General features: G+C 43.3%; 1 protein-coding gene across 8 annotated transcripts in view; it reads left to right on the top strand.

The window, feature by feature from the left end:
* Window positions 1-16397: 16397 nt before the first annotated feature.
* The window catches only part of SGMS1 (sphingomyelin synthase 1), a 290473-nt gene continuing 279030 nt past the window's right edge, over window positions 16398-27840 (top strand). For 5 of the 8 annotated variants that reach the window (XM_029245161.1, XM_029245154.1, XM_029245153.1 and 2 more), the window contains exon 1: window positions 17845-18092. The gene's annotated coding sequence lies outside the window, so the exon portion shown is untranslated. Of the gene's footprint in view, window positions 16866-17844; window positions 18093-18250; window positions 18687-19094; window positions 19125-27840 lie in introns of those variants that run through there. The other 3 variants (XM_029245156.1, XM_029245155.1, XM_029245157.1) reach the window with 3 other exon arrangements.

Here is a 27840-nt window from a genome sequence, read left to right as displayed (position 1 = left end):
CTCAAAATTCACTTCTTTAATATCTCCTCAGGTTAAAAGGTCTCTGCCTCTGAGGAAATATCTCCTCAATTCTTTCCAACATGTCATCTCTTAAAGCAAAAACAACAAAAACCTAAAATCCATTTTGTCATACACTTAATAAGTCAATCATCTAGATGTTCAGTCTGTGTGAAATCAAATGTGCAGATGGACTCAATTGATAAATGAACTTTTCCATCCCATCAGTGTCTAATTTGTGTCCTACCATCTCCATGGAATCATCACCACTTCTGTGAATTCATAATACTTGCTGCTTCTCAGAGCTCCAAGATCTCTTTTTTTTTTGAGTCATGCAATCTAAGTGGTAGCCTGAGGAGCACCTTTAAATACACACACACACACACACACACACACACCTCCACACACACACAAACCACCCCCCCACACACACACACGCACACGCACATACACACACACCCACGCACACACACCCACGCACACATGCACCCACACCCACCCAACCCCTCCACACACATGCACACCACACACCCACACACACGCACAGACCCACACACGCACACGCACATACACACACACCACACACGTGCACACACACCCACGCACACATACCCACACGCGCACATGCACACACACACACACATTCTAAATTTTTCCTCCTTTCGGCACAACAAGGCATTTGTAAAGGAATTCTTTATTTCTCTTTAAGATGTAAGTATATGTAATGGGTATTTTTTTCCCCAGGCAACAGTGGCTGGGAGTACAAAAAAATCTACTGATTCAATATTATTCTAACTCATTTCCTTCAGGGTATGACTGTTCCTTTTTAACAACCACCACCATTACTATTAATAGAAGATTAATGAAGAAAGTCTTAAAATGCAAATATCCTTGGGAGGGCTTTTATTAAAAATGAACATTCCTATTAAGGAACAAATAAACAATACAGATTAGATTTCTTTTTAAATGTAAGATTTGAGAACAGAGGCTAGTAGTTCTGGAAAGGAGAGGAGAAGCAGAAAGCAAAGCTTAAATCAACTGATTATGCTCCCAGAAGGGTAGGGAAACTACAAACCAATCTCGGTTTACTTCCCAGTTTTGCTTAGGGCCATCCATATTAAAGGTAAACATTAAAATTGAGTGCATTTCTATCTCTGTTTTCCTTTCTTTAAATTTGAAACCCAAGTTAACAGATATCTTCACTAAATGTGATGCTCTTTTGTTTTCACTGCTGTAACACAGACAGAGCTATATCTATGGTCTGCCAGTAGATTGGAATATATTGAGTTTAAAATGATTTTCAGAGATATTATAAAATGTGTTGACTGCTTTGAAAAAAACCAAAGCAGCTCTGAACAAAGCCCATGGAAAACTGCTTTGTAGTATTTTAAAAAATTCATTTGCTTACAAAGAAATGTTTCTTTTTAAAATTGGAAACTGTATCATGTATTTAGTGCTATGCACAGCTAGTTGTTCCTAAAAATAGTGAACTGTTAGCAAATTCATTAATTAGGGTCATGTTAGTACTATCTGTTTGTTTAAAATGAGACATCTATTCATTACTGCCCATTTCATAAAATAGACAGTTCTTTTAATTGCACAAGCATGCAGTAAATTGTAGTCTTGAAATTCCCTACTAGAGGTCTAATTTAGGTCAATGCTGAGATTATTGTGCTTCACAACTTAGCCACAGCAGAATCCCAATGAATTTGTAACAGACTCCATACACAGGGAACACTATCTCAGATGACAGGGCTTAAAATGACCAGTACTTTTAGGCAACCAGTGTCTTTCATAAACCCTAGGTGAAGAGTGATAGCTAATAGAACTGAAGCAATGAGGCTCAGAAGTTTAAAGAAATGTTTTGGTTGATCAGTTTCCATAATAACCAACATCTAAGCACCTGCTATTCTAATTCTTGTGGGGCATCTCTTACAGTAAAGCCACTTATTTAAATCCTGCTTCTAGACCTTGTCTACAAATATTTTAAAGCTGATGCCTAAATTCCTCTTCCAAGTTTTGATTTTATTGGTGTGGGGTGCAGCCAGGACCTCAAGATTTTTACAAGCTTCCAAACGATTGAAAAAAGCAGCCAAGGATGTGAACTTTAAAGATTTACAGTTCTACAGATTTGGCGGCAGCCCCACAGCAGCTGATCATTTCCTTTTATGCCTAGTAATTCCATTGCGGGTAGCCAGTGTATGATGATGTCTCTCTAGAAAATAAATATCCAAATCTGGTCCTCTCTTGGACTCTCTGAAAGAGAATTTTTGAGAGTGGGCCCTTGGCATGAATACTTCTTACATCTCCCCAAGTGGTTCTTATGTACAGCCAGCATTACAAATTTCTGTTTGTAGTTTTCTAGAACCAGCCATGTGACACTCCTTCAATGTAGACAATGGAAGAAGCTACAAGTGATTTTTAAAAATAAATTTATTTATGTTATGTTATTTTTTAATTTTTGGCTGCCTTGGGTCTTTGTTGCTGTGTGCAGGCTTTCTCGGGTTGTGGTTAGTGGGGGCTACTCTTCGTTGCAGTGCATGGGCCCATGCTTCTCATTGCAGTGGCTTCCCTTGTCACGGAGCATGGGCTCTAGGCACGCGGGCTTCAGTAGTTGTGGCACGCGGGCTCTAGAGCACAGGCTTAGTAATTGTGGCGCATGGGCTTAGTTGCTCCGTGGCATGTGGGATCTTCCCGGACCAGGGCTTGAACCCGTGTCCCCTGCATTGGCAGGTGGATTCTTTACCACTGCACCACCAGGGAAGTCCCTACATGTGATTTAAAAAAAAAAAATTATTTATTTGGTTGCACTGGGTCTTAGTTGCGGCTTGCTGGCTCCTTAGTTGCGGCATGTGTGCTCCTTAGTTGCAGCATGCAGGCTCCTTAGTTGTGGCAAGTGAACTCTTAGTTGCGGCATGCATGTCGGATCTAGTTCCCTGACCAGGAATCGAACCCGGGCCCCCCAGCATTGGGATTGCGGAGTCTTAACCACTGCACCACCAGGGAAGTCCCCATGTGATTATTCATTAGAGCATTTTTATTTAAAAATATATTTTTGTTGAATAACAATTTGATTATTGTTTATATTACACATATAATAGGTTATGATTAGAATAGGCTTCTTGCTCTAACTTAATAGTACCTGAGAGGTAAATCCTAGTACCTGGGCAAACTGTACCAAGGTAAAGGAAAGTGGCATCATGAATACATTTTAATTTAACAGTTTTCTTACCTAAACACGAATATCTGTCACCCAGTTGCCAAAACTAGAATTTTTTTCATGGCTGTAGGGTGTCTGCTACTTACTGTAGGTTACTTCAGACTGCTCACCTGAGGGAAAGTGTTATTTCTCTTGTTAAAATCCACCCCTTGTTAACACTGAGAAGTTCCTGCTTGGTGGTTCCCCTGCTGGAAAAGTTTTTATATTCTCTCAAGTGAGCCACACCTTGTCTGCTCTTCTGTACCTCTGGTCCTGAATATTCTTACTGCAGTGGGGCAGGACCCTAATATTTTCACTGATCCCCCATCTGCATCAGGAGTTCTCTTTCAGTTAACACCCTTGTGATTTGTGGCACAATTTCATTCATAGCTGTCCTTTGGTTAAATAAAGGTTAATATTCCTTTTTTAAAAAAAGGTTATTGAAGTATGGTTGGTTTATAATGTATTAATTTCTGCTGTAGAGAAAAGTGATTCAGTTATACATATATGTACATTTTTATAAAATACTCTTTTCCATTATGGTATATCATAGGATATTAAATATAGTTCCCTGTGCTATATAGTAGGATCTTGTTGTTTATCCATCTTACATGTAATAGTCTGCGTCTGCTAACCCCAAACTCCCAATCCTTCCCTCCCCCGGCCCCCTCCCCCTTGGCAACCACAAATCTGTTCTCTATGTCTGTGAGTCTCTTTCTGCTTCATAGATATGTTCATTTGTGTTGTACTTAGATTCCACATATAGGTGATATCATATGGTATTTGTCTTTCTCTTTCTAACTTACTTCACTTAGTATGATAATCTCTATGTCCATCCATGTTGCTACAAATGGCATTATTTCATTCTTTTTTTATGGCTGAGTAATATTCCATTGTATATATGTACCACATCTTCTTTATCCATTCATCTGTCAATGGGCACAAAATAATTATTCTTTATTTAAGGATTTTAGACTATCCTCATTCCTAAATAAATTCACAGATGATTCTCATACAGATGTTTGGCAAACCACACTTTGAAAAATATTGATTACTCAAAAGGTTGCTCATTGCTAAGGATAAGAACATTTTTGGTTATTGGCAACAGTTTTGGGCAAAGAAACTTTGTGCATAATATATACTGTTTCATGAATAAATATCAGATATTTAAGGCCAATAGTTTACCCCAAGATCATAAAATTTCCCCTTCCTTCCTCCATCCCTCCCTCCCTCCCTCCCTTCCTTCCTTCTTTCCCTTTTTTTCCTTCCTTCCTTCCTTGCTTCCCTTTTTTTCATTAGATGGTTTATAAGAGCTTGCTACAATTTGTAGCAGATCTAGATGCTGGGGTTCAAAAGTGAATAAGACAGTCTAACCTGACTACAAGGATCATGTCTTCGATTATGTCTAATGAGTAGAGGCTCAATGGATTTTTTTTGTTTTTTTGGCTTCACCACACAACATGCAGGATCTTAGTTCTCCAACCAGGGGTTGAACCTGGGTCCCAGCAGTGAAAACGCCAACTTCTAACCATTGGATCACCAGGGAATTCCCCACAATGGATGTTTTTGAATGAGTGGATGATAAACAGCAAAGCAAGGAAATGAAGTGATGAAAAATGGCCACCTCTAGGTTGAAAGATGTCAAGGCTCAGAAAGACCTCCTGATATCCTCTTGTGCAAGTGCCTAGAGGCACCTTGACTATGTCCTATGACAGAGGCATTGACATCAGAGTATTAGGAACAGCTGTTTTCATGGGAGATGTTTTCAGAGGCATGAGCAAAGGGCTCCATCTGTGGCCCACTGTTCCCTCTAAAGCCCAGTACAATTTTTTAAAATAAGTAAAATTCAATGATGTGAATCACAGCTATTTAGTCTCAAAGTTAAAGCATTAGAAGGATGGTTATGTTCAAGAAAAGAAAACAATTGGACACTGGACAACTTTGTGATGTTCCTTTTATAAACATATTAGGCAAATAAAGTCTATACTGTGAATCCTTCCCACTGTGGTTGACATCAGCTACAAAGTGGTGGATTAAGTGCCCTTGAATTTGAACAGAATAAGCGCAGATTGATTGCTAAAATGTAGGCCTTTCATAAAATCTTTGGTGCATAGAAATTGTGCCTATCACATTTTACTTTATAGTAAATAATGTATTAGGAACATAAAGTCATCTGTAGATAATAAAACTTCTGTCCAGAGTAACTGTTGCCATTGTACAGTCTGTCAGTATTTGCTGTTGATTTGTGTTATTAGCCAAAAGGAAATATATCCTTCTACCTAGTTTCAGTACTTATTAGATAGCCACTATAGTCAAGACTCTATGGTATTGGCAGAGGAATAGACTATAGATTGATGGAACAGAACAGAAAACCCCGAGTTTGGCTCACACAAATACGCACAACTGATGTTTTCACATAGGTGTAAAAGAAATTCAATGGAGTAAAGATTACCTCTTCAACAAATGGTGTTGAGCAATTCGTAGGCAAAAAAGTGAACCTTGACCCAAGACTCACACTTTATACAAAAATTAACTCAAAATGATTCACAGATTTAAATGTAAAACATAAAACTATAAAACTTTTAGTAAAACACATAGGAGAAAACCTTCATGATCTAGGACAAGGCAAAGAGTTATTATACTTGACACCAAAAGCATGATTCATGAAAGGAAAAAAATTGGACTTCATCACAATTAGAAAGTTTTGCTCTGCAAGACTCTGTTAAGAGGATGAAAAACAAGTTGCAGAATGGGAAAAGATATTTCCAAAATACATATTCAACAAAAAGGACTAGTATCTGGAATATAAAAATGAACTCTCAAAACCCAATATTAAGATCTAACAACCTAATTAGAAAATAGGCAAAAGGCATAAAGAAACTGCACCAAAGAGGATATACAAAAGGCAAGTAAGCACACAAAAGATGTTTGGCTCATTAGCCTTTAGGGAAATGCAAATTAAGACCACACAAGATATTACTACATATCTATCAGAATAGCTTAAATTTAAAAATAGTGACATTCATTCTATTACATACAACATTAACTGTCATCCTCCTGGGCAACAGATGCCCTGCCTGGCCCTGTGCTTTTTTGGGTGTGGGGTGAGAAGATATAAATATGAATAAAAGATACTCCTTTGTTGTCAGAAAAAAAAATAGTGACATTACATGCTGATGAGAATGAGGAGAAACTGGATCACACATTCTTTACTGTTGGGAACGTAAAATGATGCAACTACTCTGGGAACAATTTGATAGTTTATATATGACAGATTCTACATGTTAATATCATACCACCCAGCAATTACACTGTTGAGCTTTTATCTCAGAGAAACGAAGACTTACATTCACACAAAAACCTGTACATAAATGTTTAGCAGCTCTATTTATAACCTCCAAACACTGGAAACAACCTAGATGTCCTTCAATGTATGAACAGTTAAACAAACTGGTACATTCATGGAACACTGCTACTCAGCAGAAAAGGGAACAGACTCTGATATATGCAACAACCTGTATGAATCTCTAGATTATTATGCTGTGAGAAAAAAAAGGCAATCCCAAAAGGTTAAGTACTATGAGATTCCATTATATAACATTGTTGAAATGACAAGATTATAGAAACGGAGAATATATTAATGATCCAGGAGTTAAGGAGTTGGAAGGATATGAGGGAATTGGTATGACTATAAAAGGGCATCAAGAGGGATCCTTATGGTGTTGAAAATATTCTGTATCTTGACTGTATCAATGACAATATCTTGGTTGTGGTATTGCATTATAGTTTTGCAAGATGTTACAATTGGGGAGAACTGGGTAAAGGGGACATGGGACCTCTCTGTATTATTTCTTTTTTTAAAAAAATTAATTAATTAATTTTATATTTGGCTGCATTGAGGCTTCGTTGCTGCACACGGGCTTTCTCTAGTTGCAGAGAGCAGGGGCTACTCTTCAATGCGGTGCGCGGGCTTCTCATTGTGGTGGCTTCTCTTGTTGTGGAGCACGAGCTCTAGGAGCAGGGGCTTCAGTAGGTGTGGCACAGGGCTCAGTAGTTGTGGCTCACGGGCTCAAGAGCGCAGGCTCAGTAGTTGTGGAGCACAGGCTTAGTTGCTCTGTGACATGTGGGATCTTCCCGGACCAGGGCTCGAACCTGTGTCCCCTGCATTGGCAGGTGGATTCTTAACCACTGTGCCAACATGGAAGCCCTCTGTATTATTTCTTATAACTTTGAGTGAATCTATAATTATTTCAAAATAAAGAAAGCTTAATAATAATAATAATACCCAAATCCTACCATATCACCTCTTTTCAGTAACTTCACCATTGTTACAACGTAAAATCAAAATGCTTCAATGGTGCTTGATTAGAACTTGTGTGATCTAGCACAGGGATTCCCAGCCCTAGCAGCCTGTTGGAATTATCCTATGGAGCTTATAAAAAATACTGATAAAAAAAAACGGGGGAGGGGGACTTCCCTGGTGGTCCAGTGGTTAAGACTCCACCTTCCAATGCAGGGGACACCAGTTCCATCCCTGGTTGGGGAACTAAGATCCCACATGCCTCCGGGCAACTAAGCCCTCGAGCTGCAACTACTGAGCCTGCGCTGCACAACTAGAGAGCCGTGTGCCGCAACTACAGAGCCCATGTGCTCTGGGGCCTATGTGCCACAACTAGAAAGAAGCCCATGCACCACAACGAAGAGCCTGAGCACTGCAACGAAAGATCCAGTGTGCTGCAACTAAGACCCAATGCAGCCAAAAATAAATAGATTAAAAAAATTATTTTTTAATAAAAAAAGAAAATAAAAAATACTGATGCCTGGGTCCTCCTCCAGCTCAATTAGATCAGGATCTTCAGGGGTAAGTAGACACTAATTAGTGTTTTGTTTGATTAAAGTCTGTCTTACCACCAGACCAAAGGCTCCATGAGGGCAGGAACCAGGCTTGTTTTTGCTGTCAATTGTACCTCCAGCTCCTAAATCAGTGTCTGCCACCTAGGAAGTGCTCAGTAAGCATATGTGAAGTAAAATGAAAGAACGAATGAATAGAGGGAAAGCATAAGTATCCTCCTCCCCTCTTTATTATTTTTTTAACATCTTTATTGGAGTATAATTGCTTTACAATGGTGTGTTAGTTTCTGCTTTATAACAAAGTGAATCAGTTATACATATACATATGTTCCCATATCTCTTCCCTCTTGCGTCTCCCTCCCTCCCACCCCTCTAGGTGGTCACAAAGCACCGAGCTGATCTCCCTGTGCTATGCGGCTGCTTCCCACTAGCTATCTATTTTACGTTTCGTAGTGTATATATGTCCATGCCACTCTCTCGCTTTGTCACAGCTTACCCTTCCCCCTCCCCATACCCTCAAGTCCATTCTCTAGTAGGCTCCTCCCCTCTTTTACTGCCTCTCTAAACCCAGAGAAAGAGAGAAGGAAGGGATAAGGTGCCTTCCCTGGTCTCATCCCCTTTTTTCCAGAGCATCATTACAAAACTGCAGTACAGATCACAACGTTGCTCCAAGAGAGATCTAGCCCATAAGTACAAAATCTGGTAATGATGACAGTGCCTCCTTCTTCACACTCAATCAACAAATTTAATGAAAGTGAAACAGAAGCTGACAACGGGGCTGAAATGACACATAGTCTTACTCATGCAGAAATAATAGAAAACATTTTAAATGCAGCTAAAAAAAGTTAAAGGCACTGGCAAAGAAATGAGAAAATTTTAGGGAAGGAGAAAAGCTGCAGGAAAGGAGGCTCCCAGCCTTACGACCTAGTAAGCACATTTACAAAACGTTTTTCTGGTGTGCTGCTCCTCAAGCCAGGGTGGTTCGCTTAATGTTCATGAGCAAGTGAAGTGACGCCAACAGACACCAAATGCAGCAAATTCCAAGGTATTCCTCAGGCTTGTACTGATTTTCTCCTATTGCCCCCACCCCAGCATATATATCAACATTTGTAGTGAGAGCACAATGATTGTTTTAAACAATTGCCTTGAGGCATTGCAAATTCTGGAATTTTATACAAATCTCGGCACACAAATCTGCAAACACCAGTGTGTGGGAACTATAACTTTATTTTCGATAACTGCATTTAATTTCTGTTTGTATATCACTGTCTTCACCACCACCACCACCACCACTGCTCATTCTCCCTAGCTGATGGGAAACTTACCTTTTTATTTTTGGAAGGGGGAATGTTTTTCAAGAGCTCCCTGGAATTGTCAGGGTCCAGAGTGGTAGAGCATTTTGGGGTTGTGAGTGTATTGGCTCTTGAGTTCCCTTTCCACGCAGGTAGAAGGGAACAAGGTCCTTTGTGTCTGGCAGCTCCACTATCTGGACCCGTGCTTTAAGGCTTGCGAATCTTTATTAGGCTGCCTACACTCCCAGCTGCCCAGATGTCTCAGTGGCTCTTCCTTCTCTGATCTTGCTTTTTCCCTGACAGCTGTGCTGGAAAGCTGATATAACACCCTTTTCTCTCTTCTCTTCTCCCTCCATCCAAATAAAATCCCTTTCTAGTTGGGGTGAAAAGAAGCCTCATCCATTTCCCTCTCCATTTCTAAGATGCTAAGACACCTTGTCTCAGTCTTCTGGGGCTCGGACTTCTATAAACAAAAGTCAGGAAGGCTCAGAGTCTCTCTGTTTCCTCACCAGAGGCTGTGAGAGCAGAACTGTCTGCTTAAGTGGGGCTTGGGTTGAGGGAAATGGAAAAGAAGAAAAAGGGGACATACAGTGAAAGAACATAGTTATCCCAAAATGTTATCTTGGAGCAATAACTAACATTTATTACATGCTTACACAGTGTTCCAGATGCTGTATTAACTGGTTTATATGGATTATCAAGTAATCCTCATAACCCAGAAACAAGTTGCTATTGCCCACGTTTTACAGGTGAGGAACTGTGTCTCCAGGTATGGTCTCTTGACCAATGTCACACAGCTAGTTAAGTGGCAGGGCCAGAGCTCAAACTCAGCATCTGATTCCAAAGCCCATTGCCTATGGCCCTGCTCCAATTTCTGGCTTCTGGTTCATGACGTGCATCCCAGAAGGAATTTCTGCTTCAATCTTGCAGTTGCCCCTGAGCGCCGATCCAGCAGACATTAGCTAGAGTACATGCCAATGGCTCCTCTGGGTTCCTTCATTTTTTGCCAGTCAGGTTTTCCTGGAAATTTCTCCATTGCTCTTTCCCAGCTCCTAGATGCCCACCATGCCCAGCCCTCCAAGGTTACTTGGTGGGTGTTTGAATGGTTAGGCTCAGCAGTACTCTGGGAGGGGGCCACCATCCCATGTTGCAACAAGTAGTGAAAGTGTGTCCATGTATCTCAAACTTCTATATTAAGAAGCCAGGTAAAGAACTATTCCATTTAATAGTAGAATACGCACCATGCACTGAGGCAGGGCAGCTCCATAACAGGGAGGGTTTTTAGCTCATAGTGAAGCCTATTATATTCATCTTGAGATGGATGAGGGGCTTAAAATGATTAGCTTGCCACATAGGCAAGCATGTTAAAAAAAAAAAAAACTGTCCTGTTTAACCTTGTTTTAGCCCCAGGAATAATAGAGCACTGTGTAACTACCCCTTTCAGTCTTTACAACTACCACTTTTAGTGTCATTGAGATAGCTTAGCCAAAAACACAGATGGGTCACCAAAGTACCTGTACTGAAAACAGGAAAAATGATTGGGGAGGGGAGGGGGGAGCACACAAAAAAGTGAGGGAATATAAAAAGAGAAAATAATTTAAATATTTATTATAGAAAGACACATTGAAATTTTATGAATTTACTGAGTTTTGTTCTTTTAAATTTCCCCTTCCCATGAAGCCTCCTCTGGTTCAGATGTGATTATTGATTACTGATCCTCTGCCTTTTTTATCTACATGGTGTCTTTCAATCACTTTCAAAACCCTGTGGAGAGATAATATCATCCCTCGTGTAGACATGAAAAAATGTGGCCCCAAGAGGTTAATGAATATTTAGGCAGGTCTTGGGGGCCAGGAAATTATTTTTCTCTCTTTCTCTTATATCATATTGACCTCTAGTAGGCCCTTAAAGTGTGGATTTAGAGATTTGAGGAAGAGACCACGTATTAAACACGTTATGCCTGTCCATTTTGCCTTTATGTAAAGTTGACCTGGGACAGGAGTAGGAAGCATTATATTTGCAATGTCAGGAGCTTCTCATCCCTTTGGCATTTGAGAATAAATTCTGTAGAGCAGTGGTAAACACTGAGAGCTTTAAAAAATCTTGATGCCTGAGCTGCACGCTATACCACTTAGATCAGAATCGCTGGGGGGATGGGATCCAGATACCAGTATTTTAAAAACTCTCCAGATATTTCTCCTCTGCATGCACAGTCAAGAACCAGGGCTCTAAAGCCGTGGTTCTCAAATTTGAATGTGCATCAGAATCACCTGGAAGGCTTGTTAAACAGCTGATGGCTGGGACCCACCCCTAGAACTTCTGTCAGTAGGTCCGGGTAGGGTCCAAGGTTGTGCATTTCTAATAAGTTCCCAGGTGATTAGGAAGATGTGCTCTGCGCTTCAGCTCCTCTTCTGCCTGCCTGTGAGGTTACAAAGGGTTTGTGTCTCAGTCTACTCCATGACTTCCCACACGCTGACTCACCAGACAAGAACACTAGAACATCATCATTTGCTGGGTAAACGCTAAGTGGCCTGTCAGCATCAGAATTATTTTGAAATAAATCACACAATGAATCCCACTAGGCTTTGAGTGGATTCTAAGGAGTTACAGTTTTCAGGAGGAGAATATTTTTCAAAGGAAATTTACCATACTCAAATTTAGTTATGTCCCTCCTTCTACCAGCATTTCTTCTTCTTCTTCTTTTTAAAAAGTCCTTGCAATAACTCCTCTTTATTATTTTTCATGAAGTCAAGTTACAAATTTTATGGAGCCAGAAGTCAAGGAACAGGTATAAATTTTCAGGTCTATCAGGGTAGGGTTGCCAGATTTAGCAAAATAACCAAAACCAAAACCAAAAAATACATAGGACATCCTGTTAAATTTGAATTTCAGATAAATGATGACTAATTTTAAAATATAAGTATGTTTCATGCAATTTTTGACAATCCTGATGAAGGGGCAAATATTAGGATGAGAATGACATATGTGCCTGCTGTGGAGAAAAGGAACATACTCCATCCATTTCTGTTTATGGATACACAGAAATACTTGATCTTGAGCCTTGTCCATCGAGAGCTGAACAATCATTGGCTAAATTAATGCAATATGGATACTTAAGGTATAAGTATAATATATAAAATTGCTGAGTGACTTCAAAGAAGGATATTTGATAACTCAAGATCCCAGGTTTTTTGGATTCTGTTACCCCACTTTTTTTTTTTTAAGATTTAATTAAACTAACAAAATTTTTTTTTTGGCTGCCTTGGGTCTTTGCTGCTGCACGCGGGCTTTTTCCAGTTATGGTGCGCGGGCTTCTCATTGTGGTGGCTTCTCTTTGTTTCGGAGCACGGGCTCTAGGCGCATGGGCTCAGTAATTGTGGCTCACGGGCTCTAGAGTGCAGGCTCAGTAGTTGTGGCGCACAGGCTTAGTTGCTCTGCCGCCTGTGGGATCTTCCCAGACCAGGGCTTGAACCCTTGTCCCCTGCACTGGCAGGCGGATTCTTAACCACTGCGCCACCAGGGAAGCCCGATACCTAATGTTTTCATTCTGTTTACCTCTAATTAATTATAAGACACTTAACAGACATATATTCTGATTAAAGACCTAAATAATTTCCATGAAGCCCATGGAAAGCAAAGAGGGGGTGGGTTATATTAGTCTCATTTTAAGAGGTGATAATGAAGCCTTGCTTGGAGTTACACAATATTTAAAAAGTTAGGAGTAAATTACAACTCTTGACAATGGTGCTGTGTCTGTCAAGATAGTGCAGCATTCTGCTGATGGTATTGATTCATCACACCCTGGTTAGTGCCCAGTCATAAATGTCTAATTTCAAAATCCTCTTTAGATGTACACAGCAGATTGTGAAGGGTGGTTACTAACTAGAGAAGGACAACATAGCAAGGACATTTCCATTCCTAGTGGTTTACCCTTTTTAAACAAAAATGGTGCAACAGAAAAGTAAAAAGAAGACTATACAGTTCAAGAAATATTTACTATGGGCTACTTGATGCTAAGTCTGTGCTAGGTGCTATGGAAGATGAAAAATAAATAGATATATTGTCAATGTCATTTAATATGTAAGTTGGAACTCAAGACTTACTTGCAGGAAACACACAGAGAACTGTCAAAAAGACATAATGTAACATAAATAAGTGCCAAAATGTGTGTCTAGGAAGTTTCTGTGTCCTGGAAGGCAGAGAAGCTTTTATGAAAACAGGTGGACTTGGGGTTTTGAAATATTAATAGGATTGGTTCTAGTGGACAGTAGGAATCTGGGGAAATAGGCTTCAACTAGACAATGGGGATAATGAACATGGGTAGGGCCAGTCTTGCTATTCCCTGGAAGAGAAATAAACTTGGGAACTCTCAAGTAGTCATTTCCTGCTTTGTGAACTGAAGGTGTTACCCTGAAACTGGGTTTGCCTCTTGGTGGGCATGGAGCCAAAAGACACAACCAAGCCAAAGAGCATGAGGAGGGATTTATTACTTGCAGCAAGTATGGAGAACACCAAGAATCTTTCCCAAAGCAGTGTCACCATGACAGCAAATTGGGGAAGTTTTAAGCTAAGGGTACATGCATATTCATGAAGGGTCTTGGGTGGTCCACAGAGTCCAAGCTTTAGCTGATTGACGTCATGAAGGTCAGAAAAAGTCAACATCATCATCCCTTAAGGTGCCAGTTGATCTGGTGATTGAGCACTTTGGGCTAATTTTTACCATTGAAAGAGAACTGGGAGTCTTTACAAGTGATATATTATCTTTGCTCCTGTTACTTCTCTTGCCTGATGACACTGGTTTGTTTCTGCATTCTTTTGTTACCTTAAGACAATTAATTACTGATACCTGTTCAAGGGTGAGCATTGTGGCCAGGCTTAGATCACAAAATGGCTTAGGCCAACAATGGCTTCTCTTATGTCAAGAAAGCCATGCCTGGTTTTCCTTTTCCGGGGAATCCCTACCTTATCTGCTTAAAAAGGTGGAAAAAGCCAAAGCGTGAGGGAGAGAGTAAACAGAAGTGCAGAGGAAACAGAGGGAGACCTCCTGGGTTCCTGCCAATACTCCAGTTCCTTGTTCTGATCTCTGCCTTAGCCTCAGCGGCATCCCTGATTTACCCCAGTGTCTTCAAATAAATTCCAGCTTTTTGTTGACCAGGGGGAGAACCTAGGCAGTTACTGAAGCCAGGAAACCTCACCATGGCCCTAGGAACAGGCACAGAGGGTTGAGTGTTACCAGATCCTAGCCCCAGGGCTAGGAATCAGCCCTTGTCTGCAAGCTGGGCTTCTGATCAACCTTTGTTTGGAAACTGGATTGTGGATTGGCCAGATGAGTTTAAAGGGCTAAGAGGGCTCATAAGGTCTTGTTCCTGCTACTCAGGTTTTGTGGTTCTAGATTCTTCCACTGAGACAAATTGCCATGGACACGCAGAAGCCTCCTTGCTTCTTGAATACTATTTGACTATTGTTCGGTGAGTGATGGATGCTGCTTACAGGTCAACTATCAACTGGATAAAACCACTACATTTTTGATCAGATAGGTTAGCTTCTAATGGTAGAAGGAATAGCTGTTCTGGCAAGTGAACTGCTTGCCCTTGTATTTGCTCTTAATATTATTTTTAACATATTTTAGTGACAGATTGTGACTTGGAGGAGATTCATTTTTATTTCATAGTTGTCTTGACAACAATGTAACTTATGATATTCTGTGTACTTGAGAATCCTAAAATTTTACAACCAAGCAGTATGATGGTTATTAAAATTTTGATCAGAAAAACACACTGGTAAAATTCTTTAGAGTTGGGTGGATGGAGAAGGACAATTACTTATTTTTCTTAAAAAAATTTTTTTTTTGGTTACAAACAGTAGTGACTTAAGGACCATGACTAAATTGAATATCAAGGAGAGTCAACTATAGTGTTTCTTAAAATCACTTCACCCAGAATTTATTTTTACTGTCTTTCTTTCAATATCATTTTAGATATTTTTACTGAGTTTATTATAACTCTTTCTCTCTGAATTATTTTATGAAATTGGAAGAAATTGGAGTTTTATATTTTGCTTTTTTCCATGTGTCATATTATATACAGTCGTAAAATTACTCATGGAAAGCAATTTAGAAAGCTTTTATTATGAAACATTTCAAACATACACAGAATTAGGAAAAAAAAACATTACAACGATCACCCTAGAAAACCACTTACAATCAAAAACCGCTAATATTTTACAAAATTCAGTTCAGCTTTACATTTGGGGTGTGGGGCATTTTAAAGTACAGACTCCTTGACGCAAGTCTACTCCAGCTTCTTACTTGAACCTCATTTTCTGAAAGTCCAAAGTCTGGCCATTCTGCATAAACAGCACTTCAGAGAAACCGGTCAGCAGTTTTCTGGCGCTGCCTTAGTTTGAAAAACTTTACATCATGAGAAAGCAAGCCTTTTCTTGCACTTCTTAGGTGTAAACTGACGAAAATTCTCAGTAGAGCTACAATGACTCAAAGAGCTTTGCCCTCTGTACACTCAAAATATGTAGTTGAACTGAATTTCAGTTGTTATTTTTAAAGCCGTAAGTGACAAAGGCACTTTCTTAATCTCCCTGAGAAAAGCAGTATAGTGACATAAGGGTGAAGCAGCCAGAAAAGCCAAAGTGGAGGGTGCGATAAAAAGCCCGCACTGGAGCACACTGTCTTCACTCTCCTTTGGAATAAAATTTCGATGCCTCGTTTATAAAGTGAGCCGCCCTAAGGCTTAGTTGAAATAAGTAAAATGGTCATCAGAATCAGTGGAGGGTTTGAGGTTGCAGGATCCCTCCTCTCCCCCAGTAGTGTTTCCGATTCTGCAGGGCAATTTGCATTTCTAACAAATTCTCGGGTGATGGTGACCCATCTGGCCCTAAGGCCACAGAGACCCCAAGTGGTTCGTGGCAGGACCTCAATAAATGCTATTAACATCACCATCCAAGCTGTCCACCAGCAGGGGCCATGGGATATTACGTCTCAGGGAAGAGCGACGGCCTCTGTCCAGATGTTCCTGCCAACACGCCACGTCTCTGCACCGAATAGATTAGAACAGGGAGGAAGTTGGAGCAGCGGTCACTGCCTTACGGAAGGGGACCCCTTTCTCCAACTTCCGCCTCTGGGGAAAAATAGAGGCCGTCCGCCCCCGGAGTCCTGCCCTCCCAATTTCGCAGCCGCTGTTTTTAGCCCGCGCGGGAGCCTGTCCTCTCAGAAACCTGGGGCCAGTGCCGCGATTCCCGCTCTCCCGGGCGGGGCGGAGGCAGGTGCGGAGCATATGGAGTCCGGCGGCTGGGCGTGGCGGGGAGCAGAGCTCTCTGCCCCCATCCCGCCAGCTCTCCGGTCCGTTCCGATCGCCCACGGACCGATGGCCGAGCGGAAGATGGCTGCCCGGAGCGCCACGGACAGTCACGTGCCACGGCGATGCCGCTGCACGCCCCCTCCCCCGCTCGCCGAGTCCCGGACCCAGCGGGACGCGCAGCCCCGGGTTGCCTCTCCGCCAGCGGAGTACAGAACGGTACGGACACGAAGGGAGGGCCCCGAAGCGGAAAGCCAGTTCTCCCCCCGGCCCGCCCCTAACCCGGGCGCTGGGGTCGCGCTCAGGGAGCCGAGAAAAACCTTCCTTCGGGCGACCTGCACCAGGTCGGGCCACTGGGCATGCGCAGTGCTCCGGCCCGGGCACGCCAGCTCTCCAGGTTTTTCCCCCAACTCCGCGGGGCCGGCAGGAGGTGGGGTCGGCAGGAGGTGGGGCCGGAAGGAGGTGGGGCCGGCAGGAGGTGGGGCCGGGAAGGGTCGGGGTGGGGCGGCCCTGTAGCGGCCTGAACCCTCTCCCTATACGACTGGAGCTACTCGGGCCTTACTCGCCCTGACTCATTGTTTTTGGAGTGAGAGTCTGTGAATAGAGAGTTGAAAATGGGCTGTAGAGTCTGCGGTCTGCCCTTTCTACATTTTTTTTATTAAATTTTTTTTTAAATTTAAAAATATGATCAATTTCGAGTTAATTCCAAGTGCTGCACTCCTAGGCTCGGTGGGGAAGAGACTCGGGTAGCTAGCAAACTCGTGCCCGCGAGCCGGGTCTCCGGAAGGCCGAGTTTGCGTTCTCTGTTCTGACCAGCTCTAACTCTTCAACTCTCCGGCTCTGCCCCAAATGGTATACTGCCCCCGACCGTAAAATTCGGCTCCCGTCCGGCCTGACTAAACGGCCCCCTAAAAATGTGCAAGCTGGGCCTTTCTCGTCGTTGGGGAACACGTCCGCCTCCCGAGCTTCCAATTACTTGAAAATAACAGTGCGCCAAGCCTCGCCAGCCCCTAGGTGCACAGTCTGGCTTGGGTCCCCCCTGGGTCCTGGGATGAGCTCCCCGCAGACCCCGCCCACCCCGCCCGCCCCGCCCTCCCCACCCTCCTGGCCGCAGCGAACACCCGGAGAAGCGGATTTGCGTCGCGCGGGTAGCTGGGCCGGCTCGTGCAGCGGACTGGGCATGCTCGGCAGCCCGGGAGGCTCGCTGTGGCAAGTCGGAAGCGTTCGCACCAGCTAGGCAGCGGCCGGGCGGCGGCGGCGCCGGCGGGGGCCAGGACGGGAGCGGGAAGGGCCGGCCAGGGAAGGCTGCTCTCCCCTTGCGACCGACGAGCCGGCCTGACAGCGCGTTCCGGGTGCGGAGCCCCAACTCTGCCCTGCCCCGGATTTCATCCCACAGCGGGGGGCTCGGCGAGCGGAATTCCGGCGGCTGCCGTGACTCCGGTGCAAGTGAGTCGTGGGGTGGCGGGAGAGAGCCGGTCGCCGGGGGCCGATCGGACACCCCCCCCCCCCCCCGGGCCTGGCCTGACGCTGGGAAAGGTGTGCGGGCAGCCCCGGGGCGAGGGGGCGTGAGCGCAGCCAGCGCCTTGCCTCGCGCGTACCTGGCGGGCAGTCCCCCCCCTCCGCCACCGCGCCAGGGGAGGAGTGGGCGCGGAGGGGGGCGGTCCCGCGGCCGGGCTCGGGGCTCCGAGCGGGCGGGGAGCCCGCGGGGCTCCCGGACCAAGTTGAGGCAGGGAGAAAGGCGGAGGCGTCAGTGGGCACCTTTTCAGAGGTCTTGCGTGCGGGCTGGAAGGCTGCCTACTGTCGGTTTGGGGCGAGCAGACGGTGGAGAGGCCGAAGAACCGCGAGGCGAGGAGCCTTCGGGCAGTGGCGCGGCGGGGGTCCGGAGACCCGCGGGGTCCGACCCCAAATCACGGCCCTACCCCCACGGCCCCGCTGGTGGCGTGACAGTTGGTACCTCTGGGTCCGATCGCAGCCGGCCAGGCGCCCTGGGTTTCGGGTACCCTCCCCGCCCCGCCTCGATGTCCTCGGACAACATAACAGGTGGGAGCCCTTTCCCTGCGGGGCGAGCCCCCCTCCGCAGGCCACTTAACAGCCTCCAGGTTGGGGGTGGCTCTGACACCCTGCGGGGCTTCCCCTACGGGTGAGCGTGTTTACAGGTAAGGCCTGGAGGAGCCATCAGCGCAGCCTGGAACTGGACATTCTCTCCAGGACGCGGCCCTTCACGTGAGTGAGGGGTCTCCGCGGTTCCGAGGCGACGTGTCAAGGGCAGAGCAGCGACAACAGCGGCTGTTTCTCCCACCTTCTTAACCCAGACTCGGGCTTTCTGCTTCTTCTGGTGGACCGGGTAGGGTGTCCTGGTCCAGCTGACGGATTCAGACTGGCGCGTTCTGGTTAAAGCTTGTTTCCGTCTTGGGAGTGTCAAGTAAAAATCCGGATGAGGGTTGCCAGGGCCGGAGGGAGTGAAGAGAACCCATGCAGGTGCTTCTCAGATGTTTCTTTTCACCTTCAGATAGTACCGACTTCAGCAGTACACACTTACGAAACCAAGAGTGAAGGCTGCTTTCTGAAAGGGAAGTTTGTTTTCTATGTTATGGGGCCTGCTTACTATTCTAGCTCCCTTGACATTTATCTTGCTGGACCTTTAGAGCTGTTTGGCCAGGTTATTTTGCCTGCGGACTTGGGGGTGTTTGGGGTTGGCTGCCTGGGTGTGGAAGTGGCAAGTGCCCGTCATCGTGTGCTGTGAACTCCCCACGCTTCCTGGCACTGGGGTTTGCACATTCGGGGGGGACCGAGTGGACAGAAGGAGAGGAGTGGGACTGGTGACGTAGCGACGCGATGGGAGTTGCCTAGGGCTGCCCAGACATAACGAGGTTGGTTGGCTGTTTTGGCTTGTGCGGAAGGGGAGAGGGCTAGGCGTTTCATTGGTTCGGGGTGGAAGGTGTTCACGGGAGAAGCCTGGCGGGGGATGGGTCCCCGTCTGGTCAGTGCTCCAAGGGAAGCCCAGAGATGTTTGGTGATTCAGCAGGTGGCAGCCTTCCAGCCCTGAAGCCATACCTTGGCCAAGCAATCCAGCAAGCCAGCGAGCGAGCGGCAGCAGCTTCAGGGGAATCTCCAGGAGACTCTTCTGCCTAGAGCAGCTCACTTTCCTTATCTTGCTTTCTGTTTATGGCAGGAGGCCCTGGTTTTTTGGGTTCCTTCCCTGTCTCTCTTAAACTATCTAGCATGTTTTTGAATCTCTCCAGTTCTCTGACCCGTTGAATAGCAGGAAGTGGCAGCTGCCACCATGCACAGTTTAAGTAATTAATTAATGTGCAGAAAATGATAGCAGTATGTAAAGCAGAGAAAGTCTTTTCCTTCTGTTTCTGCTTCAGAGATTAGAAATTTACATTTTTAGTGAAATAGTAAGATGTATTTCTGCAGTTTTTCATTGCTGGTAGTGAGCTATTTCAAACATCAGAAAGCATTAAAAATTAATTCAAGGGATGGATAAATGACATTAAAGGGACACAGTTATTAAAGCAATGTCTTATTCATTGGAGGATCTCTAGCATCTTGAGCAGTGCATAACTTGTAGATACTCATTCAGCTGAAATTTAAAGAATTTTTCGTATTAGAAGCTTGTCGGTAAGTTTTGACGTTTAAAGAACTTTGTATGTTTTCATACGTCAAAATTGCCTATGTTGACCTTAGCTTGAAGCCTCAACCCTTTTACTTTTTTCCTGGTTAAGTCCCTTAATTTTCAAATTGTGACAGATCCCGCATGTCAATGGAAAAAACATAAGCTTGTTTTGCTAACATATCTCCTGAAAACCTAGAAGACTCCTACATATAACCATTATACATTTTTTTAAATTAAAACGTGCTCCGGCTGCATATCAAATACGCTTTTTTTATAAAACTTCATTTTATACAAAACAGTTCAGGAAAACTGTAGAATTCCTAAGCCTTTATCATCCAATGAAAAGTGCTGCCGTAGAAGAGACAAAACAGTGTTTTGGGAATAAAAATTCTGGCTTGTTTGCACAGGGGGATAACCTGGCCCGTCTTTGAGGCAGGCCTGAGTGTTTGTCCAGCTCATTCTGCATTTTACCTTTGCTATTCTGTGCCTTCCTCCAGTTGTTAAGTTCTTTCTTCTTCCCCTAAAGACATACTTTCCTGGCATGGGCTCGTTTACTTAAAGCTGCTGCATTTTCTTACATAAATTCTACTAGTGCTGACCTTTCTTTTTTCATCGTCCCATACACTTTTCCACCACTTCATATGATAAACTATTCGATGGTCCTAAAAAGCTGTGGCCAGCGTGACCTTGTGGGGGGCATGACAGATTGTAGTTGGCTCTCTCTTTGCCTTTTTTGTATGGTAGCTGTAGCCACAGCAGTCTCTTCTGGAAGAACTGGTAAGGCATACCCGGTCTTAAAGATTTTGGACTTTTCTGTTAAGGCTCTTGGTCAGGAACATAAATAGTCATTTATCGTCTCCTACCACATCCCAAGAATTTTGGCTGTAAAGTGTGTCACTTTAATAAGCTAGCTACCCAGTCACCAGAGGAGCATATTTAGATGTGGCAGTTAAGAAGCAGCGTTGGATGTCCGGGAGGAGAGGGTGAAGAAAAGGGAAGAGAAGGGTGGGTGGGGCCAAGAAGGTGGCTTGGTTTTGTGACTGTGACTTCTGGTTTCAGTAAAACAGAATCAAATGGCTGATCAACAGGTGTGGCTCGGTCTGTGCTGGAGTGCTCTGCTCCCCTCCCTAGTCCTCTTTCCCTCCACAGATCCACACACACACACACACACAGCCACACACAAATCCGCAGACCCACACGTGCACACACGCTCTGACAAGAGACACAGACACAGACGTAGACACATACACCCTTTGCCAAAAGCTAAGCATCCCAGCTTCTTTTTAAATACTAATACGTCACACAGGGAAAGTCCAGGCCTCAGTAGCAGGTTGAATTCTGGGGGCCTGAAATCACCCCAAGCTTGTATTTCAGGAAGATTCCCCTTCCCTATCTCGTGGCAAGGTGATCTGCCCCCTTAGCCTGCAAAGCTTCTGAGGGCTTTCACTGGAGCAACCATTGTGTGTAAATATAGGTGAGGTAGTTTTCACCTTTGAGACTTCCTGGTGCTGAGTTAACATGCTTCAATTTTTGGCATAAGATCTCCCTGTGCAAAGCCCCTTTCTTGTTTTGTTTTTTCCTTCTTTCCCACTCTCATTCCCCTCTCCGTCAGAGGAGCTTCCTCTCTTGTGTTGGATGTTCTTGGGTATGTCTCTATCCTTGTTAAAGATGTTGTGTTCTTGTGTGCATGTTTTCAGTTCAGGTAAGTAGTGCTGTGCTGCTATGTTTTTATTCGGTTGCTTTTCCATTCAATATTAAAACTTTTTGTTAGGGAAATTTTCAGACATTCATAAAAGTCAAAAGAATTTAATTCAACATTTTATTGGAGAGATCTATGTTAGTATAGGTTTATCCAGTGCATTGCTATGACTGCTGCTTTTTACGGCCGGCCTGCTGTGTACCCACTAGTTTTACTTACCCATTTTTCTAATGATGCACACTTAGGTCACCTCCATTCCTGCTACCATGAGCAAAGCTGTGATGAAGGAATATCCTGCAGCATCTCTTAACGATGCCTGTGAGAACATCTCTAGGGTGGTGGTTCTTACAGGGGTCCATACCGAGCAACATCAGCCTCACCTGGGAACTGTTAGACTTGTAGGTGCTCGGGACCTAACCTAGACCTCCTGAATCAGAAACCCTGGGACAGACCCCATCAATTTGTGTTTTAGCACATCCAGCCTGGAGACTCTGGTGCATAGGAAAGTTTGAGGAGCACTGCTCTAAGGGTATCTACCCAAGGGTGGGAGGGCTGGGTAAAAGAGAACAAACACACCTGTTTTTACTAAATACTGCCAAATTAGTCTCCAGTGTTGCTGGACTGGTTGACACTCTCACAGCAGTGCATCAAGTGCTCCTAAATCACCACATCCTCCTTAGTGGTTGATACTAACCATCTCTCTAATTTTACCAGTATTTGATGGCTTCTTATTGTTTTAATGTGAACTTATGTAATTTCTTAATGAATTTGAGCATCTTTTAACATATTTGTTAGCTATTACAATTTCTTTGACTGGCTTTAGTCTGCTTTTCTAATGTATTGATTTGCAGATGTCTTAAATATCCTAGATATTAATCTCATTCTGCTATCTATTAACTTTATCAGTGGTAACTTTCAGAAATTTAAAATTTTGATATAGCCCAATGCCATTAATTTTTGCTTTTTGTAGATTAGGAATCTTAAGGTGGTCTTCCTTGCCCCAAGATTACAAATATATTCTGTATTTTCTTCTGTCAACTTGCTGCTTTTACCTTTCACAGTGAGGGCTGTAATCTGTTTGAGGTTCGTCTTAATATACGGTATACGGAAAGAATCCGGTGTTATATTTTCCTTTCCATTTTGTGAGCCAATTTTCCCAAAATCATTAACCAGTGTATTTTTTTTCTAGTATTTTAGGGATGAATGTGGAGCCACCTCTACCATACATCAGGTTCCCACATGCACATGAGTCTATTTTTTCTACTTTATTGAGTTATAATTTATGTATGATAAACTTCACCTGTACATTTAAAGTGTACAATCTAAAGAATCTTGACAGATGTGCATACTTGTGAAACCACACAGTTAAGATCCAGAGCATTTCCCTCACCCTAAAACTTCCCATTTGCCTTCCATCCCTCCCTTTGTCCCCAGGCCCAGGCAACCACTGGTCTGCTTTCTGCCACAAATTGGTTAGTTTGCATTTTCAGATTTTGAGATTCCTCACAGGGTTTAAGTTCTCTAGTCTGTCCCAGTCATCTGTCTATTTCTGTGCCAAATTATTTGTATTATTATAGCTCTGCAGTGTGTCTTATATGGCAGGGTGAGCCCTTTCTTTGCTCTTCTTTTTCAGAACTTAGTTATTTGTGGATCCTTTTTCTTCCATATACATTTTGGAATGCTTGTCAAATTCTCAACAAAGTCTTGGAAATGTGATTGGCACTGCATTGAATGTATAGTCTAACATGGGGGAGAATTGACATTTCTTCCTTCTTAACGTTGTAATTCTATCCATGAACATGATTGTCCCATCTTTTTTTAATGACATATAATAGAGTTTAAAATTTCCTCTATCACAACATTTTTTACAAAAGTAATGTGTTGTTTCGAGGAGAATTTGAGCTTGGGCTTTTTAGTCTGAACCTTAGAGGAAGGCAGAGTGTAGGGACTTGGGGGACAGATGTTGTTTCAATCTCTGTTCTCCATTCACTGACCTTGAGTGACACTGGGCAGGTTCTCACCTTTGGTGGCCTCAGGTTCCTCCTTCCTCAAGCTAAATCCCAGCAGCCTCCTGTACGAGGCTGCTGAGCTGCTGAGGCCTTTAAATGAGATAATGTAGGAGAGGCAGGGAGTACAAATCTTGAAACATTTGCTGCTCAGTAAATGTTGGTGTAACACCTCCCCTAATGCTGGCTTTCAATAGCAAAAGCTTCATACTTTTATTCTACTTCTTAGGGATTGATAAACAAAGAAGTATCAGAAAAGCAAAGTGAATAAGCCAACCAATTAACTGTGTAACACTCTCCAATTCTATACATGTAAGTCCATGCTTCTCCCTAATTTTGTGGGGTTTCACAGAAAGTATGGATACTTCCAAAGAATGTTACAGTCCAGTAGGGAAGAAAAGACCAATGTATAAGAAACAGAGAACTCTGTGTGACGGATGGCTTATAATTAAGGTTAAGTGGTGTGGTACCAGGGGAGTTATGAGTAGGGAGAAATGCTGTTCTGTGAGAGTTTTTTTTTCTTTTAATTGAAGTATAGTTAATCTATCATGTTGTGTTAGTTTCAGGTGTACAGCACAGTGATTCAGTTATACATACATGTGTATATATATATATTTTTTCAGATTGTTTTCCATTATGTTATTACAATATACTGAATATAGCTCCCTGTGTTATACAGAAGATACTTGTTGTTTACCTACTTTATATGTAGTAGTGTTTATATGTTAATCCCAAACTCCTAATTTATCTCCCCCTCTCCTGCCCCCCACTGCTATCCCCTCTGGTAACCGTAAGTTTGTTTTCTATGTCTGTGAGTCTATTTCTGTTTTGTAAATAAGTTCATTTGTATCATTTTTTAAGATTCCACTTATAAATGATGTTATATGATAATTGTTTTTGTCTGACTTACTTCACTTAGTATGATAATTTCTAGGTGCATCCATGTTGCTACAAATGGCATTTCATTCTTTTATGGCTAATCCATTGAATACACACACACACACACACACACACACACACATATCACATCTTCTTTACCCATTCATCTGTCAATGGACATTTAGGCTGCTTCCATGTCTTAGCTATTGTGAATAGTGCTGCAGTGAACATTGGGGTGCATGTATCTTTTCGAATTAGGGTTTTCTCCAGATATGCCCAGGAGTGGGGTTGCTGGACCATGTGGTAACTCTATATTTAGTTTTTTTTTTTTTTTTTTTAATTTATTTATTTTTGGCTGTGTTGGGTCTCTGTTGCTGCGTGCCAGCTTTCCCTAGCTGCGGCGAGCGGGGGCTACTCTTCGTTGCAGTGCACGGGCTTCTCATTGCAGTGGCTTCTCTTGTTGCGGAGCACGGGCTCTAGGCGCATGGGCCTTGGTAGTTGCAGCACGCGGGCTCAGTAGTTGTGGCTCATAGGCTCTAGAGCACAGGCTCAGTAGTTGTGGCACACAGGCTTAGTTGCTCCGCGGCATGTGGGATCTTCCCAGACCAGGGCTTGAACCCGTGTCCGCTGCTTTGGCAGGTGGATTCTTAACCACTGTGCCACCAGGGAAGCCCTATATTTAGTTTTTTAAGGAACCTCCATACTGTTCTCCATAGTGGCTCTACCAATTTATATTCCCACCAACAGTGTAGGAGGGTTCACTTTTCTCCCCACCCTCTCCAGCATTTATTATTTGTGGACTTTTTAATGATGACTGTTCTGACTGGTGTGAGGTCATACCTCATTCTAGTTTTGATTTGCATTTCTCTATTAATTAGTGATATTGAGCATCTTTTCATGTGCTTGTATGTCTGTATGTCTTCTTTGGAGAAATGTCTCTTTAGGTCTTCTGCCCATTTTTTGATAGGGTTGTTTGTTTTTTGATATTAAGCTGTATGAGCTGTTTGTATATTTTGGAAATTAATCCCTTGTTGGTAGCATCCTTTGCAAATATTTTTCTCCTAGTCCTAGGTGGTCTTTTCATTTCGTTTATGGTTTCCTTTGCTTTGCTTTCATTTTGTTTATGGTTTCCTTTGCTGTGCAAAAGCTTTTAAGTTTAATTAGGCCCCATTTATTTATTTTTGTTTTATTTCCATTATTCTAGGAGACAGATCCAAAAATATATTGCTGCGATATATGTCAAAGACTGTTTTGCCTATGTTCTCCTCTAGGAGTTTTATAGTCTGTGGTCTCACATTTAGGTCTTAAATCCATTTTGAGTTTATTTTTGTATATGGTGTTAGAGTATGTTCTAATTTCATTCTGTCACATGTAGCTGTCCAGTCTGTGAGACTTTGACTTGAGTAGAATTAGATTAGGGGGGAGTGAAGGGGCCTGAGAAACCAAGTATCATTAGCATTTCTGTCCAGGGCTTTGGGAGCCTAGTATTGAACTCCATGACAGTGGATTGTGTGCCTAAATTTAAGTGTCTTAAAAATCATTGCTTTGGAAAAAGTGACAACAAGTGGCTAGTAGATACCTAGGTAACTAATAGCTCTCTGTCATATAATATAGAGGTTAAGAGCACTGTTCCTGAGTTCAGGTCTTGGCCTTACCATTTAGGAGCTATAGGACCTTAGAGAAGTTATGTAAACCTTATGTGCTTCAGTTTCCCTAATCCTCATTGGTGGGTCTCATAACAGCAGGTACCTCAGAGGTTGAGGACTGTAAGTTAACCTTTGTCACGTGCTTAGTTCATGGCACAAGGTAATCACAATATAAATGTTAGCTGTTCTTATGACTACTTTTGTTAACATTCACTGCGTTCCTCCCGTTATCTCCCATGAGGTATTTGAGGCCTTATGCCCCAGAGTTGTTGGATGTCCAGAAAGACTGTCGGAGGCACAGTACTGGAGAGAGGATCCTTTTTCTGCAGGTTGCCGGGCATGTGGTGGGCGCTCAGTTGTAGACTGAGCAAGTAAATGCTTGACAGACAATGAAGCCAGGTGCTGTCTCTCGGTCCTGAATGTCCTCAGTCAGGTAGCTAGTGTTGACCTTAAAAATTATGGTTATTTTACTGGCCAAAGTGGGTTTATTTGGGAATAGCAGAGAATTGCAATTCAGGACAAGTAAGCCATGGCAAAAGTCATAGGCAAGCCCAACAAACAAAGGAGAGTAATGTTATTTTATAGAGAAAAAGGAGCAAGTTGGAAAGGGTTGTTTTGAAGGAAAGTCCATTGGAAAAAAGGTGAGGGTTGAGGGTGATGACGGTTTCTCGTTGGCTAAATTGCTGGGGTAGTCGATTTCTTGTGGGAGGTGCAGTGTACATCTTTTCCCCTTGGGGCCTGTAATTGGTGATTCTTTCCCATTGATGATTCTTCTGCTAGGGTGTGTAATTGACAATTCTTCCTGAAATTAATATCCAGTGGTACTGCGTGGGTGCTCCCCCTTCAGGCCTTCTGACTCCATTTTAGTGAGGTTTCCCTTTATTAATTTTCACATCAGCATGCAGGAAGCAGGTTTTATTTTGCTGTATTCCTAGTTCTGATTTGACCTTTTGGCAAAGGTGTAGTAATCATAGGGATTCACACTTGTTGAGGATGAACCACATGCCACACTGTCTAAGCCTTTTCCCTTTCGGACAGTCCTGTAAGAGGCATGTTATTATTATCCCTTTTTAGAGGTGAGGAGAGTGGGGCACGAGTAATTTGCCCAACAAAGTAGGAGGGCCCTGAAAGAGTTTAGTGTCTGGGGCCTTTGCCAGTTGACAAAAATTACCAGAGTAAGTGCTGTTGGTGGGGCGCCATTGTAGTTACCTAGGATTGTGAAGCACACGTTAGCCCAGCAGGGCATTCCCATGACCTTGGAGGTTTCTCAGCGTCCCTTGATAGTTCTCAGATTTCAACAGATATTAGAATCACCTGGAGTCTTGTTAAAACACCCTGTGCTGGG

Source organism: Monodon monoceros, unplaced genomic scaffold (assembly GCF_005190385.1).
Source record: "Monodon monoceros isolate NGI ecotype Baffin Bay Population unplaced genomic scaffold, NGI_Narwhal_1 Super_Scaffold_4, whole genome shotgun sequence".
Taxonomy (NCBI): Eukaryota; Metazoa; Chordata; class Mammalia; order Artiodactyla; family Monodontidae; genus Monodon; species Monodon monoceros.
The sequence above is the reverse complement of the archived record's forward strand: the minus strand, read 5'-3'. Positions and strand labels throughout refer to the sequence as shown.